The sequence below is a fragment of the Chiloscyllium punctatum genome, chromosome 29, assembly GCF_047496795.1.
Source record: "Chiloscyllium punctatum isolate Juve2018m chromosome 29, sChiPun1.3, whole genome shotgun sequence".
In the NCBI taxonomy this organism is placed as follows: domain Eukaryota; kingdom Metazoa; phylum Chordata; class Chondrichthyes; order Orectolobiformes; family Hemiscylliidae; genus Chiloscyllium; species Chiloscyllium punctatum.
The window spans coordinates 19,560,020-19,579,283 of NC_092767.1; positions in this window are offsets into that span (position 1 = coordinate 19,560,020).

Below are 19,264 nucleotides of genomic sequence, written 5' to 3' on the forward strand. Positions count from 1 at the left end.
CATTATTCTACACTCCAATGAGTACAGGGGCAATATTCTCAGTTTCATCTCCCGAGAATATCCTCCCATATCCAGGATGATTTGTGTTAAATTTCCCTGAACTGCTATTCCTAAAATAGGGGGACTAAATTTGTTCACACTTATCCAGCTCTGATCTGACTAATGCCGTGTGTATTTTGAAAAAAAATACATATGCCCCCATTCCGTTTAAATAAAGTGAAACAAAATTATTTAACTTCCCGATGACCTGCTGAAACTGGATGCTAACTTTTCATATTTCATGTACAAGGAAGCGAAGTGCTCTGTATGCTGATGCTTTGTGCTGTGTATTTCCCCACTTAATATTTATATCTGCCAAAACGCATAAACCTCTTTTTATTGCATGTTATATGCTGCTACGTTTTTGTCCACTTGTTTATCCTATTTCTGTCCATCCACAATGTTGCTGTGCCGCCCGCATTACTTGCATCCATATCTATTTTGTGTCATCTCCAAACTGAGTAACAGTACATTAACTTATGTTGTACAGGTGATTAGTACATGTTGACAACATCTGTGGCACCAATATTGTTGGCTCCGGGAATCTGCAAGTTACAATTAATTATCATGAAAATGCCCACATTACCTCGCCTCTCCATTCATTCCCCAATCCTCGACTAATACATACCCCCAACTGTGTTGGTTCATGCTTCTATGCTTGTGAAGTGCTATCGTATAAAACACCGTTCTGAATAATTTTCGAAATTCAGATATATTCCATTTACTGCATTCCCCTTTATGTATTGTGCTTGTGACGATCTGAAAATACTTCTCAACGTGTTAGGTCTGATTTCGTCTGCACAAAGCCATGCGGAATCCATTTTATTCTGTAATGCATTTCTAATGCTCTGTTATTCCAACTTTAATCACAGACTAACATTTTCCCAGTGGCAGATATGCTGTCAACCAGAGCTGAATTTGTCAGGCTGGACACTCACAAAACGTGACCATTGTTGAAAAAAGGTGTTGAGGAACAAATCAAAGTGAAAGAGTATTCTTATCAGACAGACAACAAGGTTCAAGTGAATTACTTGTAGCGACGTCAATAAAGTGCAGAACCAGGAAGGAAAGAGGGGGTATGAAATAATTTAATCTGCCAGGGCTGAAGATAATCCAAAGAGAGTCAACAAGTACATATCTGGCAAGAGAACAACGCGAGAAATATTACCTGAAAGATCAAGGAAGTTGACATTGCTTTTGAGCTCAGCAGATGGAAGAGGCATTAAACGAATTTTTCACGTCATTTTTTTATTGTGGAGACAGCGAGACCAAATGTTCACTCTCCATATGTGAAGAGGACGATATCTTTTCCGAAACTATTTGACCAAGCATCAAGAAATTGAGATTCGGTGATGTTTCTAGCGGCTGGATTACATTCGACTCTGTCTGGCCTCATGCAACAAAGAGTCTACATGTTCTCAGGACTGGATGTTTAATATGACGAGCAGAGACTGTGTAGGCTTTGCCTTGTCGGACTGCAGCATCGGAGGACGAAGATGACTTCATAGAGATTCACAAAATCAAGAGTGCTCTCGATAAGGCGAACAGCAAAGTTCATTTTCCCTTGGATCCGCAAGTCCAGACCTCGTAAGATTTACACCGAATGACAAGACACCCTTTTCACACAGACGATGGCTTGCACATGGAATCAACTGCTAGAGCAACTGGTACGTAGAGGTGCTGTCACATTATTTTATAATACATTTGAACGGTTAGACGAAGAGAAAGTATTTGGAGGGATTCAAGCAAGGTGGAACAGCTCAGTTTGGGAAGTCTGTTCGCCGAGGATATTTTAGACTTAAGGAGGCGACAGAAATCGTGGAAATACATACTGATAAACATTTCATATTACAGGAAAATAATTGCTGGACATCTCAGAAAATGTAAAAGGCGTATAAATCTCCAGACCCTGGACTAGTGTATTGTTATGAACGTGTTGTGAAAAAAAGAATTGAAAAACTTGCAAGGACACAGAACAACCTGTTCTGACCAAGGGAAAAATGTGATATTTGTTTGAAACAACCAGCAGAGCTGGATTGCCATTAGCTTAAATTATGAATCAAGATCCAAAATCAAAATCAGGTGTGAACTTCAGGTTTTGACAATATTAAAGCCAATGAAATAATCCGATGTTTTGGGGTATAAATCAGGACATTTGCAACAGCTAGGACTGCGTCAGAGACGTCCAGCTCAAGAGATCCTACAAATGTACCTTCCTGGAAATGTGTTTGCATGGCAGAACATCGAGGAAAACCTGCAGAGAATCTTCCCAGAAACATCCACAAAATGAGACTTGAAAAAGCTGAGTGGTTTTCAACAATGATTACTTATTAAATCATTAATGGGAATCTTTTAGAATCGGAATATTATTGGGGAGTGGAAGGTAAAAGATGGGTTTAAGGGAAACTAGCTGTAAATATTTGTTAGTTTTCATACTCTGTTAGATATAAAGAAAAAAAGTTGATATTTTCCCGTTAAATCGTGACCTTTGCGAAACGTTTTGACTATCGAATTTTCACAGATTACAGCACGGGGTAAATATTTTTCTGTGTTGCTGGTTTCAATTAGCATCGAGGTTTACCCTGTTTCTTAACTGAATCCCAAAGCATTATGGGAGGTAAGCTCGGAAATTGCAAGACTCCTTGCTGAAATAATTGTGTCATCTCTAAATATGGGTGTGATTTAAAATGACTGGACATTGACGAACCTTGTTGAAGAATGGATACAGGGAAAAGACTGGAATCTCCAGGCTTGTGACTTTGAAATTGGTGGTTCGCAAGTTTTTTGAGGTGGTTTTGGAAGATAGCATTTTCAGAGTCCAGGAAAGATAGGGGATCATCAACATGGTTTAGTGAGGTGGAAACTGGGTCTCACAAATTTCTGAGGTTTTGATCAAGTAGGCAAGAGGATTGATGAGGCAAGAACAAATATCTTTGCTTACTTAGGCTTTAGGAAAGCGTTTAACTAGATTCAACATGGAAGACTAACGAGTAAAGTTAGATCAGATGTGGTTCACAGTGAGTTTGCAAATTGGATACAAAAATCAATTAACAACAAGAGAAAGGGTGAGGTTTTGGTGTGTTGTTTATCAGACTGGAGGCTTGTGACCGGCAGTGTTCCACAGGGATCAGTGATGGCTCCTTCGTTTGTGACTGATGTAAATGTTTTAGATGACAATATGGAAGGCAGTGATCATTAGTTTGTGGTTGACACCAACATGAGCGACATGCATTTCATGAGATGACAGCATAAGTCTTTGTGTGTACATGAAGAACATTTAAAAAGGCTTTTGGACAAATACATGGATAGCAAAGGATTAGAATGATATGGTCCAAGTGCAGAGAAATGCGATTAATGTGGACCGGCATTATCATCAGTATGCACCAGTGTGCACCAAACGACCTGTTTCTGTGCTGAGCGACACTACAACTCTCCATGGTGGTACAGTCGAGAGAGAAGAAGGTTATCTGAGGTTATAGAAGATTAAAATAGACATTGATCATTCGGGTATATGATTAAATGAATTGTAAAGAGAAATTATCTTGAACAAACGTAACGTACTGCAGTTTGAGTTATAAAGGCATGTAGTACTTGTACAATTACAATTACTGCTTTGAATAGTCCTGCGCAATAGACACGTGAATAGGTCACGGAATGGACTTTGGAAGTCGTGTCACATATTGTCAGCTTCGTTAAAATGCTGTTAGAACGTTTTCATGCGTTGCTCAGTGTTGAAGTTGGGACGTTATCCTGAGATTGTACAGGATGTTGGCGAGGCATCTTCTGTAGTATTGTGTCTATGTTCTGGTTTCCAAGTCAGACAAAGAAGAATATTAAGCTGGACAGAGCTAAGAAGAGATTTACCAGTATGTTGCTAGGAATGAAGGGATTGAGCTGGAAGGGGAGGCTGGATAGGCTGGGTCTTCTTTCAAATGTGCATCGGAGGTTGACGTTTACCGTATAAATGTTTTTTAAAATCCTGAGGGGTACAGATTAGCTCAACTGCAACGGTGCTTTCCTTCTTTGGGGTATTTCAGGACTAGTGGGCGTATTTTTAAGGTGTAAGGACAAAAGTGAGAAAAAGACATGACTTTGTTTTATTTTACACGGTATGTTTCCTGTGCAAAGTTCTAGAGGAAGGAGGAATGTGGATAAAGTTCCAACATTTAAAAGACACTTAGATAAGTGCAAGAATAGGACATGTTAAGAGAGATATGGGCCCAGTACACGTCGTTGGTACTACGTTAGTTTCGGTAAATGGTCGCATGGACTGTTTGGAACAGCGATCTGTTTCAATGATGTCTGAGTCAATGACTCAATTTATTTGAAATTTACAGAGTGCTGAGAGGCCTGTGCAGAGCCAATGTGGCAAAGATGTTTCACCCACTATGACACACTAGGACCCGAGGGCACAGAGACAAAGTGAAGAGACAACAATTTGGAAATGAGACGTGGAGGAATATCTTCAGTCAGAGAGTGGTGATTCTTTGGGGATAGTTGCTGTAGAGGGCTGCGGGCCCAATTCAATGAGCAAATGTGTGGCAGGTTGGCTCATTGGTTCACACGCTGCCTCATATCACCCGGGTCCCAGGTCCGATTCCAGCCTCGGCCGACTGTCTGTGTGGAGTTTACACGTTCTCCCTGTGTCTGTATGTGTTTCCTCCGTGTACTCCGGTAGTTCCACACAATCTAAAAGATATGCACATAACGTGAATTGGCCATGCTAAATTGTCCATAATGTTAGGTGCATTAGGGAGGGGTAAACATAGGGTTGGGATGGGTTGATCTTCGGAGGGTTGTAGTGAACATGTTAGTCCGAAGGGCCTGTTTTCATCCTGCAGGGAATCTAATCTAACAAAATCAATTCAGATTAAAATGGCTCAGGATCTTTTCCCACGACCCAATGCCCTCTGCGCCATGTCAACATAAGTTTCACTGAGCGAGTTTGGAGCTCCCAGCCTCGGCGTTTCACGCGCCTCTCTACCTTCACAGAAGGACTGCATGCTCATGGAGTTTGTCACTGACAGGCAAAGTAGATATCCACTCGTTCATTCCACTCTCAATTTCCAACTGGATCTTCGCCACTCCGTACACAGTTTCACTGAGTCCAGACCTGGGACCCGGTGTGATGTGAGTGTGCAATGATAGTTTCTTCCTTGTTACGATGTGAAACTTCATGTTTATTGAAACCGATATTTCAACAATATTTGTGAACTCTCGCCTGTACATGTAATCTTTTATTTAAATCTATCGAATTCAGTCTTCAACATTATCAATGATGGAATCTCCACAGTCACTGGGGACATCCAAGGTGACCATTCAATCCAGTCTCAGTGGGCTTTCCTGTTGTGCATGTGATGCCGTTCCTCGACAATCTCTGCCATTGTATTAAAGGCTTTTTGTATTGTGCTTTTTCATGTAATCGAATAGTGGTTTGTCCTCTGCGTTGTGGTCACGCAACCTCCATTCAAATCCGAGTGTCTGTAATGAGCATTTGTTCCATGTTACTCCATATAACCTGAGCAAAACAAACACAGAAAGGACACAATCAATTTTAAGATGAAAATACTCACTAAGGTGTTGGTTTTAATGCTTCAAGCCGCCACTCTCAACACACAATCTCGGAGATTTTTCTCCCTTTAACAATCACTATTCCCCCTTTCCATCCCTCCTCCCATGTGACTGGGGCATTGGAAAAATTAACATTCACTTTCACATTGACACCGTTAAGTCTGTGCTGCAGCCGTCACTCTTGTTAGGTGAACGTGATCCAATATCACCATCAGGACAATTAAGCCACTTAATGCTATCAGACAATGTGATTGGGTTTTGAATCCTCACGTATAGTGTTTTATTTGCATGGATCAGAGATCATTGGAGCATTGGGTTCATGAAAATGGCACAGAACAGTATCGAGGGAATGACTTTATTGGAAAAGACCAATGTCTCTGGTCTCCCCACATTTATTTCAAGTCATCATTTGTCTCTCGCTAGATATTTGTGTAAAATTTTACAATTCACATTATAGCAGTGATATGACAACTGTGGAAACGATGCAGAAGTGATTTACCAAAAAGTATCTGGATTGAAGAACTTCAACTATTAAAGAGTTTAGACAGACATGCGTTGTTTTTCTGAAAGCAGGGAAAATTGAGATGAGACAGTATTGAGATGTACGAAATGATGAGCAGTATGGATTATGTACAGAGAACGAAACATTTGATGGAGGGATCAATCTCCAAGGAGCCATAGATTTAAGATAAGAGTAAAAAGGTTTGGGTAGCTGCATATAAAAAACGTTATCAGACAACGAGTGGTTGGAATCTGGAACACACTGTCTCTAAGTGTTGGAACGACAGAAATGCTCAGAAAATTCAGAGATATTCACATGTAAATTTGTAATGTTAAAAGCACACAGTGTCAAACGATGAGAAATTGAATGAGGATAATCAAGCAGTTATTTTGTCAAGAGCACGCACAAGTAGCTTGCAAGAGCAGTTCGCTCTGACGTCCACTGGAATAGGGCGTTTCGTATGTTCAGCTGTCATGTGGGATGCAAGGGTTCATTTTCCCGCTAGGGCGGCCCTGACTGTTTCAGGGTTTCAAGGTTTGTGTAAAGATTTGTAGTTCCAGTGAAGTGTTTGCAGATGGTGTGAGGATGTTCGTTAGTGTTGGGAAGTTGGTTTGCAGCAGTTTCCTGCCCTTTCTCGGTGACATCCTCAAGGCTGATGAGACTTTTATGAAGCTCTGCTGTCCTGTAGCGTTTCGAATTGGTCTGATTTCCTTCCCACTGCTTTCAGTTGCTGCTTCTTGTCGTTCATTGCAGGTCCCGGTGTGTTACGTCCAGGTCAACATGCTCTTTGATGGAGTCAATGGATGAGTCTCGCCATTCTAGAAAATCTCTGGCTGCCCACTACTGTCCAATTATTGTTGTGTTGTTCTGGTCGAATTTGTTGACCTCGTCATGTCTGTGCATTGCCACTCTGAACAACTGATTGTGGTGTTTCATGGATCCTCCAGAAATCCTTTGCAACAAAAGATATTCCCGCAAATTCCTTGCAGACAAACAACGTTCGGAGGGCACCCAACACATCAAGCAAAAATGTCTCGGAACGGACAGCCTTTGACTACTCGGATCTATGAGAGAATATAAACCGAAAGCCACATTGAGACAACAACTCACCAGAACAATGGACCCAATACCCATCATGTACAATACAAATATGGTCAAACAATGTTCCACGTAGTGAGAGCAGGGAACATTATACAGGACAGACAATTCACGACACGCCTTCATGAAGATCTACTTGACACTGAACACCACTGCCAGGTGTCCTCAATAGGTTGACTCATTACACTGAGTGTTGCTGATTCTGCGGCTGGAAGCATGTTTTATATGACAGTCTGCAGGAATGGAGACGGTGTTGCTGGAAATGTACAGCAGGTTAGGCAGAATCCAAGAAGCTGGAGAATGGACGTTTCTGGCATGAGCAAGTCATCAGACACATGCCCAAAACATCGATTCTCCTGCTCCTCGGATACTGTCTGACCTGCTGTTTTTTCCAGCACCGCACTCTGAACTCTGATGTCCAGTATCTAAAGTCCTCATTTTCTCCTCCGTTTGCAGCAGTTGTTGGTTCCTTGAGTGAGGGATCAGTTGATATAACCAATGTAAACTTCGATTGCTGATTGAGAAATATAACCAAGCCCGTAGTTGAAAAGAGTGTTTCTGTTGTTTCTCAGGTGCCGTTCCTGGCACGGCCTCTGGCACTGTAATTATTTTGAGTTTCCTGGCTGTTCAATGTGTGCTTCTGTGATCACACAGTTGCCAGTACTCTGGGGAGCGGCTGCAGTTAGCTGCGTTCGCAGCCTCGATGCAATTGATGCGGTTTGGTTCGTTCTTGATTTGTGCAACAGTAGAACATTGATGAATCAATTGATATTGCAAGAAGGCAGACAGGCGTGGAAAATGTCGAGGTTCTGGTGATATTTGCACAGTGTTTAGAGATTACCTAGATTCAGGAGAAAAGAATGTTGAATTCTTCCGAGTCGTGTTGAAGAACTGTCTGGGATACAAGTCACCAGCGGTGTGGTTTACAAGCGCACTCACAGTAACCACAATGCGAAATAAAACATACAAAAAAATGAGGCAGACAGACGAAGGACGACAGTAAACATGGGTGACCTGACTTTCACTCACCAGCTCCCCCAATTCCCACTTCCAGCTCCATTATAAACAAATTTTAGAGAGCCATAAGCATCAAAGTTGTCCATTGGAACGACTCAATTCTTTCCTTTGTTTTCGATTAGGCTATTTGTTTCAGGGTTTTTTACTTTCCTTGAAAACCATCTCTTTCATTGTGAGCATTTGGAAAGGAAGCCATCCTTTTTGTCAGGGAAAGAAGATGATACTAAACATGTTTTTTTCAGGCATGAGATTCCTCTGTCTCACACGTTTCTTCTACTTTCTCTCGATTTTAATAGTGTTCTTTCTTTTGACTCCTCCGACCAAAGTGCATGACCTCATAATACCGACATGAAACTGCATCTCACAAGTTATTCCCCATTCATTCAACCTATCTATATGCTTGTGCGAAATGCCACGTTCTCAACATAATATGTGCTCCCACGAGTGTGAATTGTCAGCACATTTGTGCACATTTCACTCCACCACTTGCTCCGTGCTATTAATAGAGAGATAATTGAAGGCTGAAATATACTGAGTCTTGCCAGACATCTGCTGTAAATACTTCTACATACTTGCTACCCTCTGAACGTGAGAACATCCTCCTCATCTGTTTCTTGGTTGGTAACACCTTCCCCTGAGATTAGAACCTCCAGTCCTGCACTATTCTGGATATAAACGCTTAAAGTAAAGCATAATCTCACTGGCGTCTCCAGGGACAATTGTGAGTGGTCTTTTTTTGACCTCTGGTTGAACAAACTGCCCTGATTAGCACTTTAGTTTTGACAATGACACATCTACTTCAAAGTTACTTCAGTGTCTGTGACTGAAGTGGTGCTGGAAGGCGCTGTAAAAATACAAGAACATCTTTGTTACTCGACCATTGCCGTATTGTTAATCTCTCTGCTCATGGAAATGGATATTTCACATCCACTCTATCTCTGATCAATACAGAACATGTTCCCCTAACTGTTGATTTTAAATGATTTCCTGTTGGATGAGTTATCCCTGCAACTCCAGAAAGCCCGTCTCAACAACTCGACATTTTCTCAGGTCTGCTCAATTGTTGACATGCAGGAAACTTGTGTTCTGAACGAGAAACGGATCTGACTCAAAACGTTAGCTCTGTTTTTCTATCCACAGATAATAACAAACACAAGGTGTATATGTAGGTTTCACTGAGTTTATTTGATACAAGTTATGTTTTCCCTTAAACGTCTTCACTCCTCGTCCTTTGCTCAGTCGCCCTGGTCAGGGGAAGCGGTTCCTCCTGACAATCAACGGTCCATCCACACCACTTCCGCCCACATCATTGTAAACATTCCCAAGAAATCTCCCATTAAACTTCTTTGCTCCAAACAAAACATTCCCAGAGTCAGGGACCTCTCCAGTAAGTGAAATTCATTTATCTCTGGACATAGTGCAAAGCAGAGGGTTGTGAAGAGATTCTTGGAATGTTTTACCAATTGGCAGGTGGCGAAACTGTCAAGAAGCAAAGCAGAAATCCTAGTCTCGAGTTTTCTTGAATCTTTATATATTCCTTGGGAAGCGGATCCAGAGGCGAATGAACGATGAACTGTTCGACTGTGCAGAGACAGGTTAGAAACCTTCCCGTGCTTATGGAGGCCAGTGTTTTGACTCTGATGCTCTCCAGACATGAACTGATCTGTGACATTGAAAAGATTCTCGTTACTGCACGTCAGGACATCAAATCTCATTTCAGCTCCGGGACAATGAGAAAACACGGTCACAGACAAGACACTGAAAGGCTGGAAGAGTCACGGTCCCGGTTGGAGGAGAACTGGTTCCTCGTGTCATGGTTATGTCTTTAGAGGGTGGGAGCAGACTATTCCCATGTCCTCAGAATGAATTTCCAAAGATTTATTTTCGAAAGGTAAAGCCAATTAAGGAGTATTTTCTATGGGGGAGGAGCAGACTAAAGCTTGCATTCGGAGATCATTGACGCCGTTGGCTCATCAGTCGATGTGGCGATGTTAGTCAGTGCTTTCGGCTCTTCACTAACAGGTGCTGTTCTCCCACGACCCAGGAAGCGAGCGACAATCACACCTTTCTTTTTTCATCAGCTGCACAGTTCCGGGGTTTTACCGTGGTCAGGAATATGTTCGTCATGAGGTACGAAGGGAGTAGGTCCCGTTTTAGGAGAGCTGGTTCCCGGTGACATGACTGTGTCGGCAAGGCGTGGGATCAGACTGTTCCTATTTTCCACAACGAATGCCCCAGGATTCATTTTGGAAACGTCAAACAATCGAGGGCAATTGTCATTCTACGAAGGTCAGGCGAATTCTTGAATTCGTTAACAGTCTTCTTTATGAGATCCTTCAAGAGGCTTGCGACAAGAAACTCCCCAGTCTCTGTGGAGCAATGAATTCTCTCGTTCGGCTGTTAACCGATAGGGTGTGCCACACATGGAGCGGTCGCTGTTCTTATCCATTCGAATCCTTTAGTAGGTTCGGGAATATGCTCCCAATCGGAAAACCTATCCAGTGAGGAACGACAAATGTGTTTCTTTATTGTTTCATTGGCTAGTAAAGTGCTGTGGATGCTGGGAATCTCTGACAAAAACAAAAACTGCTCAAGTAACTCGGCAGGAATGGAAGACCCTGTGAGAAAAACAGAGTTCTGAGAAACTCCTGAAGAAGTACGCTACTAAACTGGTTTCAAGTTCTCCCTCCCTGTGGAGCTGAGGGACAGGCAATCATTGTTAGGTTTGTTTGAATTGAATCACCACAGCTTCGACAGGGTAAAATGTCAACATATGTTTGGTCTGTGTAATCAATCTCGATTTTTCAAATTATCATTCATTTAGTAGCAAAGACAGAGATCGTTGTCTCAGTTTCTCTATCTCCAGATGCTGCCAGACATGCTTAGTTTATCTTGCAATCTCTGTCTTTGCTTCTAAATGAATGATAATTTGAAATATCGAGATTGATTACACAGACCAAACATATCTTGACATTTTACCCTGTAGAAGCTGTGGTGATTCAATTCAAACAAACCTAACAATGATGCCTGTCCCTCAGCTCCACAGGGAGGGAGAACTTGAAACCAGTTTAGTAGCGTACTTCTGCAGGTGTGGCCAAGTGATTGAGGCGATGGGCGTTAAATCCACTGTGAGTTCCTCATGCAGTTAAACATTTTGCTGACTGTAATTGAGAGGTGAGAGTGAACTAGAAGGGTGTTTGTTCTCTGCTGTTTTGTTTGAAATTCAAATCGCAGGATGAAGTAAAATGCATATAGCCCAGAAAAGGAAGCTTGGGAAACTGTAACCAACCGCCTGTCATGATGGAAAAGACAGAAACCTCCAAAGCATGAAAGACCCATATAATCTAACACTTACAATCCTGAATTCGTTTGAGCTTTTGAGCAAAGTGCTGCCAAATGAGATAAGTACAGTTCAGGGGATTGTATTGGAATGTGCAGACTTAGTGGGCCAAACGGCATTTTCTGTGCTCGACGCATCCATGGCCAGCTGAGAAAAACTCAGTTTGTGAAGGAACAGGATATTGTTTGCAAAATGCCCCTCGGCGAGGAAGGGGTCGAAGCTACTTTCTGTCAGTCACGGTATTCATTGGAAGATTTTAATTGGTAATAACCGGTACGGTGCCCATTGGTGGAATCAGTCTATACGATAATCAGGACATGAACCCGTGGTGCCTTATTGCCCTGCCGTGAGCAAGCCCTCGCAGCTTACATTCCCTGATTCTGCTTTTGAAATAAAGATCACTTTCTCAATGTGTCTGTATTTGTATCAAAGAGCTCATTGATCTCGGGACTAGACATGAAGAGGAATCTGGAGGTGTGACAGGGACAGAAACAGAACGAGACGAGACGAGATGTGAAAGTGTCTAGAGTTTGCCGTGTGTCAGTAGTTTTAGTGAGGAATGTTTGCTGGGCGCTATCCTGTCAGATCCCAGGATCAAGGTGCCTTGATTTGGTGGGATTTGTGTTACTGAAAGTTGCACATGCGAAGCGTGTGGGACAATTTCAGCTCAGTAATCTCTTCATATCGCAGCTCACAGCAACGGTTCGCATTTTATGAGAAATGGCTTGTATTCCACTTAAAACCGCCTTTCACCAGAGAAACTTGCGGACGTAAAGCGCATGGATTACGTATAATGATGAGGACTTTGTCACTGTCGGGGAATGTGCCGGCGTGTCTGCCTCTGTGTTTGAACATGAGAATACTTTCCTCAAAGGTGTTGCAACCCAGTCAACCGTCAGTACCATTGTTGTGTCATTTAAGCTCACAGAGCGAATCTCATTGACATTTTCCCTGGAAAGTCAGAACACTCAAAGTTATGGGGCAAATGCTGCAAACTGGGACGAGAATAGATGGCCGTCTGATAACCTCGTCTGTACGATGGACTGATGGCCCTTCACTGTCCCGCCCCAACCCCACTCCCGCACGCTTTAAAAACTCGAGGACAGAGAGAGGAATTGACCTGACGAGAAAATCTCTTCACAATCTTCCATCACCTTTTTATTGTTCCTTTTCCGACAAATTTTGCAAATTACTTACGACGCTTTTTATCTTCTCACCTAAATCATTTATATAAATTTTTAAAAATGAATGTGGTCTAAGCATCGATCTTTGTGGGACACCATCGGTAATAGTCCTCCAGTCTGAAAGCTACTTTCCACGGCTATTCCCAGCTTCCTGTTTTTAATCTAATTTAAAATCGAATTGGAAATTTCATCAAACGCTCTGTGATCTCACTTTTTGAATCAGGCAAACATGTGGAACCTTGAAAAAGGTTTTTATTAAAGTTCAAGTGATCAATATCTACCACTTTGTCCGGATCAATCATATTAGTTATGCCCTCGAAAACTCAGTCATGTTTGTGAGATACAACTTCCCTCGCGCAAAAATATTCTGGTTATTCCTATTTATTCCTTGTATCTCCAAATGCATTTAAATCCAATCGTTTAGAATTGCATCCAACAACTTACATAAGACTACCATCGAAAACACAGGTGTATCGTTCCCAGGATTCTCCATGTAACCCTTTCTTCACAAGAGCACAAAATTAGCAACTCCCCATTTTTTGGCGCCTCATTCATAGTAATAGCTTACACAATTATTTCTACGAAAGGCCCAACAGTTTCATTCCCTAACGTGCCACAATGTTCTGGGATACATGGGATCAAATCCCAGAGAAATATCCTTCTTCATATTTTCCAAGTCCTCCAGCACTTGCCCTTTACAATGGAAACGACTTTATAAACATCAATATTTAGTTGTTGGGTTCATTTCGTTCTCCACGAAGTGAACATTATATATCTCTCCATCTGCTGAGGTTAAAAACAAAAGTGAGTTCTTTCAACTTAAAGTGGTCCTATTTCGTCTCTAGTTCTTAATGTACTTGTGGAATCTCTTTAGATTATATCCTTAACTTTACGTGCTAAGGTGATCTGACATTCCCGTTTGACCTTTATGATGTCCTCTTTAAGAATGCCAATCCCCTCCTTATATCATTTAACAGATTCAATTGAAATCATATGTTTATATGGAAATTGTGACCGTTTTTAAAAAAAGAAATTCATATGACAAAAGCCTTAATCCTTGCGATCAACCTTGTCCGAATAGAATACCTGCAATGTGGAAACAGGCCATTCCGCCCAGGAAGATTCCTTTAATCCTGAAACGGACATCACACCCAAAGTCACACCTCTACCCAATTCCTGTAACTCTGCATTCCACATGGCCAAAGAAGGTCACCGACACATCTTTCGTCTGGGGAGGAAATCCAGGCAGAAACGGAGAGGATGTGGAAACTCCAAACACACCGTCGTCTAAAGTAGAAGTTACCGATTATTGAGCAGTTCGTCATACTGCACCTCGCCAAAAGCCTTTTGGAAATTCCAGCTGGTCACCTCTACAGGGTCGACTTCGTCTTACTTGCTCATTATCTCCTCACAGATGTCTAATATATTTTTCAGAAATTACTTTCCCCTGAGAACCTGTGCTGATGCTTCAAATACTCGGTAAACCCATCCTTCCAATGACATTTGAAAATGAATTTAATACAAAGCTGATTTATTTGACTTTTATCCAGAATATCAAAACTTTGCTTACTGATCTGAATATGATGAACAACAAGGTTAAATCGCAGTTGAGCGGGGTCGATGAGTGAGTGAATGCTTTCCCTTAGTGGGATCCCTCTTTTGTCTCAGCAGGGTCGATGAGTGAGCTAACTGTGTTTCTCACAAGGAGCAATTAAATGCTTTCTGCCCACTGCAAACTTGCTGGTGTACTGAGAGTTGAGATGAACGCTTGAGCCTATTCCTAGAATAACTACATTTGAAACGTCTCCCACATTGTGAAATTGTCGAAGGGACATCAGTTCTACAGAGACTGTTAAGCACATCCCACGGACTATACATTTGATAGGTCACTCTTCAATGTGAAGACATTAATGATAAACTGCCACCTGGAACTTTGAGAGTGAATAATGTCTTTCCACAGTGTGAACACGTTGATGACATGTTCGTCTCCAGGAACTTGTGCAGCACTTCCTGCAGTCAGGACATTTAGAAAGCCACGTTAATATTGTGAGAAAGGTGATGAGCCATCCGGTCACTCGGACTGTTACAGCAGGTCCCATCGATTTGGAAAAGAAGATGTCTCTCCTCCCGGGTGACCACATAGATCAGACGGCACGTCTCCAGAATTCTTAAAAGGTCTCTCATTAATGTGAGCATATTTCTCAGAGATGAAGCACACAGAGGTTTGATAACATTTTCCAAAATCTGGCGAGATGAAAGGTTTCTAATTAATATGAGCGTTGTGCTGGACGTTTTAAAACATTTTCGGCAGTCCAGACTTTGAAATGGTTTCTCCTCATTTTGAACGAGCAGGTGCTGCAGCAGGTCAGAGACAGAGTGAATCCCTTTCCACACTCTTTGCAGGTGAATCGCTTTTTCCTGGAATCTTTGCCTCCATGGGAATTCAGCTCAAAAAAGGAAATGAATACGCACATTTCCATAGACTTTCCTTAGTATGACTGCATTTGTGGTTTGTGAGCTCTGATAATGGGTAGAACCATCGTCCACGCACACAATAAGAGAATGATTTCTCTCTCACTGTAACCAGAGGGTTTTTTTTTTTCCTTTCATGTTCTCACTCTGATCAAGTTCTACTTGTGATAAAATGTGCGACTTTATCAGATCACGGTGGAGAGATTGGTTTGTAAATCTTCCCCTTCGAATATCCTGTAAAATTGATGTTATCCAAAAATGAGAGTGTGAAAGCAACTTTCACAATACTTTGGATACTTTCTAAGATATGGTCTGAGGTTGAGGGATTTTCGACACTTAGAATGTGATCAAAATTTCGTCAGAATCTTTCATGCACACAGCATCCACCACAGAGAACAAATAGATCTGCAGGTGGATATAAACACGATCACCTCCCTGTTCCTTCCAGGTCAAACGCTGTCCTGCCTTGTCTGACCTGCAGTTCTGTTGGAGCAGACATTTCTTAGAATTGCATCATGGCAAAGCTGCGGCCTCTGTCTTCAGTCCCGAAATCAAAATCCACTGACTCCCTCCTGAGTCGAAAGTGTGCTGCTGGAAAAGCACAGCAGGGCAGGCAGCATTCAATGAGTAGGAGAATCGGGCAAGAGCCATCATCAGGAAATAAGCTTGTAAACCGAGGGGGTAGAGACAAATTGGAGTGGATGGGGCTGGGACAAAGTAGCTGAGAGTGTGATAGGCGGATGGAGGTGGATGTCGTGGTGATTGCTCGCAGAGCAGTGTGGAGCGGATAGGTGGGAAGGAAGATTGATACATAGCACAGTTCATGAGAGCGATGGAAGCCCAGGACCTGCATGAACTGGGCTGATTGGGAGGGAGAGTTGAAGTGTTCGGCCACGGGTAAGTGATGTTGTTTGTTAAGGGTGTCCCGGGGGTGTTTTCTGAAGCGAACTGTTAATATGTATCCTGTTTCCGCAATATAGGTAGACTGCATCAGGAGCAATGGATACATTCAATGACATGTGTGGAAGTGCAGGTAAAATTCTAATGGATGTGGAAGGCTCCTTTGGGGCCTGCGACAGAGTGGAGGTGTGGGTGGATGTTTTGTAAATCCCGTGTTGGAATGAGAATGGGGCGGGAGGGGAGGGTGGTTTGGCGAGGGGCGTTCACTTGACAAGGGAGTCGTAGAGAGAATGATCTTTATAGAAAGCGGATAGGGGTGGGGAGGTAAACACATCTTAGCTGGTGGGGTTCATTTTCAGGTGGTGGAAATGTCAGAGAATGACATGATGTCTGCGGAGGTTGCTGGAATTTAAAGTGATGAATAAGGGAGCTCTGTCCTTGTTGGAGGGATGGGTTTTGAGAGTGGAGTTGCGGCAAATGGATGAGATGTGCTAGAAAGCATCATTGACCATGTGCGAGGAGAATATGCCTCGCCACTGACTCAATCTTCTCCCTCGCAACTGTCTGAGTCTGAACGAGTCACGTCATAACCATAGTGACATCCTTCACCGTGTTTTGTGCTTTCAACCGCATATCACCATCGTCACCATGTCAGCCTACTGACACCTCATTAACATCATTAACTCTTCCACGTCTCCGCTCTTCTGCAGCTCAAACTCTCATCCATTCATTTGGATTAAACGGTGCTAACACACTTCCATCCGTCCTCTCAAATTCCCCCTCTGCTCTGGCCTAACTCCCTCTGCCTATATTCAAGGGTGTACTTGCGTTATGTTCCGTGTTTCATTGTTCCTTACCTGAATCATATTTTTACCACTGCACATTTTCCCAACTTGCACTGCTGCCTTCGCAGCTTTATCTTTACACACGGGCTCCCACATGCTGGAAGGGCAGGGATTGCGGGTTATTCATCCAAAGATGGAGTCCTGTGATATTTCAACAACTCTGCTGCGCGTGGGAGTATTAATAAAAAGGGCTGTTCACCCATTAACGGGCAGCTAAATACCAACTTTTTTATCATTTCTGCAAATCTCTTGACTGTCTTCGCTCTGTCTATCACTGTCATGTCCTCCAGCCCACTCAAGAGTAATTAGTATTGTTCAATAAATGCCAACCCAGCCAGTGAACACGACACCCAAGATTTTGTTTTAAAACGCACTCTCAGATACCTGCATAGCCTGGAATTCCAATCTCCGGAGTATGTTCGATTTGAACTGTTCCCCGTTTGGTAACTCAACTTCATCAACCAAGGTCATAAATTGTGAAATCTCTTCACGACGTAAATCGCACAATGCTATTGGAAACGAATTAGTCAACTACGGAAGAAGAAAAAACTGTAATCTTTGTTGAAATGAAGGGCAATTAATTGCTATCAAAACTACATCGTGCCTTTCACATAATGGAAACTTCAAAGCTGTTCCTCTGGAGGGAGTTTAAACGAATTTTGAGCCCAGTCACATTATGAAATATTGGGAAGCTGACAAAGTGTTATATCAAACAAGTGATCAAAGAAATGGGTTTCAAGTTGTGTTTTAAAACAGAAAACGAAGCTTGCATCACGAACCTCGGACGACGGAATTTGCTGTGCTAGAGTTCATCATTTTCTGTTAGTCAGAAAAAATGCTTTCCTTGCCGGTGGCTACATAGCTCAGAGGTCTTATCAACCGTTGGTCGTGTATTCGAATCTCGCTTGGGCCTTGCTGAATTTGTTTACAACTGTTACAACAAACATTCACAGAAGCATTTTCCGTGCAGCTTTGAATTATTTCTGAGGGAACATCGTGAAGTGATTTTCCCCACGGGCCAGGCCTCATCTGCTTGACTTTCGAAATCCCCCTCTGTGTTTCTACTTCGAGGAACACAAGGACGACAAGCGTCTGATGCCAAGAATGCTCTCGTTTAGCCGGAAGAACAACGTGATACAGTCGAAACAGTAAAGTAACGGTGAAATAGTGATGGAGGAAAACATACAGCGAAGTGGCTGAATGCTTCCATTCCTTATTTAGAGGCAGGAATCTGCTGGAATCCAAATGAAACAGGTAGGAGGCTGGAAGAGCACGGCTAGCCAGGCTACCTCAACAGGTGGAGAATTCAACGATTAGCATGTCCCAATTATTCATGACTGTGCCAGTCCTCGAAGGACAGTCGCCTGCCTGTTTACCCCTTTGCTTATGTAAACAGAATCGGGTTTTAAAGCCCGAAGTGAAGAAAGAAGAGGCAAACAGTTCAATTCCTCATTTTCTGAATGTTGGCCTCTCCTAAGGCCTTTGTCATTCTCACAAGATGTGTCTGTATATTTCCCTCTTTGGTTAAAAATGCGGTTCAGTTCTCCCGCAGCTCATGATCAAATTTAATGGTATCTGACTTCAGTCTCATTCGCTTCCTCACTTGAGATTAAACCTTTGCAGGGAACGTCTCTTTAAGATGAACACTTCAGAAGTCAGGCTGCGGGCTAATGGAAGCTGGAAATGAGAATGGATGGATGTTTGATGGACTGGCGTTGACATAATGCATTATTCTGTGCTTTAAAAGCTCGGTGTCACGAATAGTATTTTAGAAGAAACGCCTCATCGCAGGAAATAAAAACTATGCTGTTCAGAGAAGATGCAATTGTACCCGTCGTCCTAAATTTCAGCGCGTGGTTACAATTCAGCTCTATCACCGCTGTGGTTTGGTTTCATTGCCTGGTCAGGGAATCAGGAATATTGCTCCTGATAAGGATAACAACAAAAGCGTAGCACCTTTGACAGGAAACGCATTTTACACGCTTCCGCATGTGCCTTGAAATATTGCTGCAGGGCTGCAAGATGGCTCACTGGTTAGCACTGCTGCCTCACAGAGCCTGAGACCTGGCATGAATCCAAATGGGTCGACTGTCAATAAGGTGCCTTATTCAGGAACAAATGAAGAGTAATAGGGTAAGGAATTGTTCTGTGGGGGTTAATACCTGGAGGATCGGTGTGAATTTGTTGCAACAAATGGCCAGTTTCTTAACTGTCGGCATTCTATGATACCTTACTGTTTTGTTTTAGCACGTGTTCAGAGAGGGGAGAAAAGTGAAGAAAAACATCATTTCCCAGT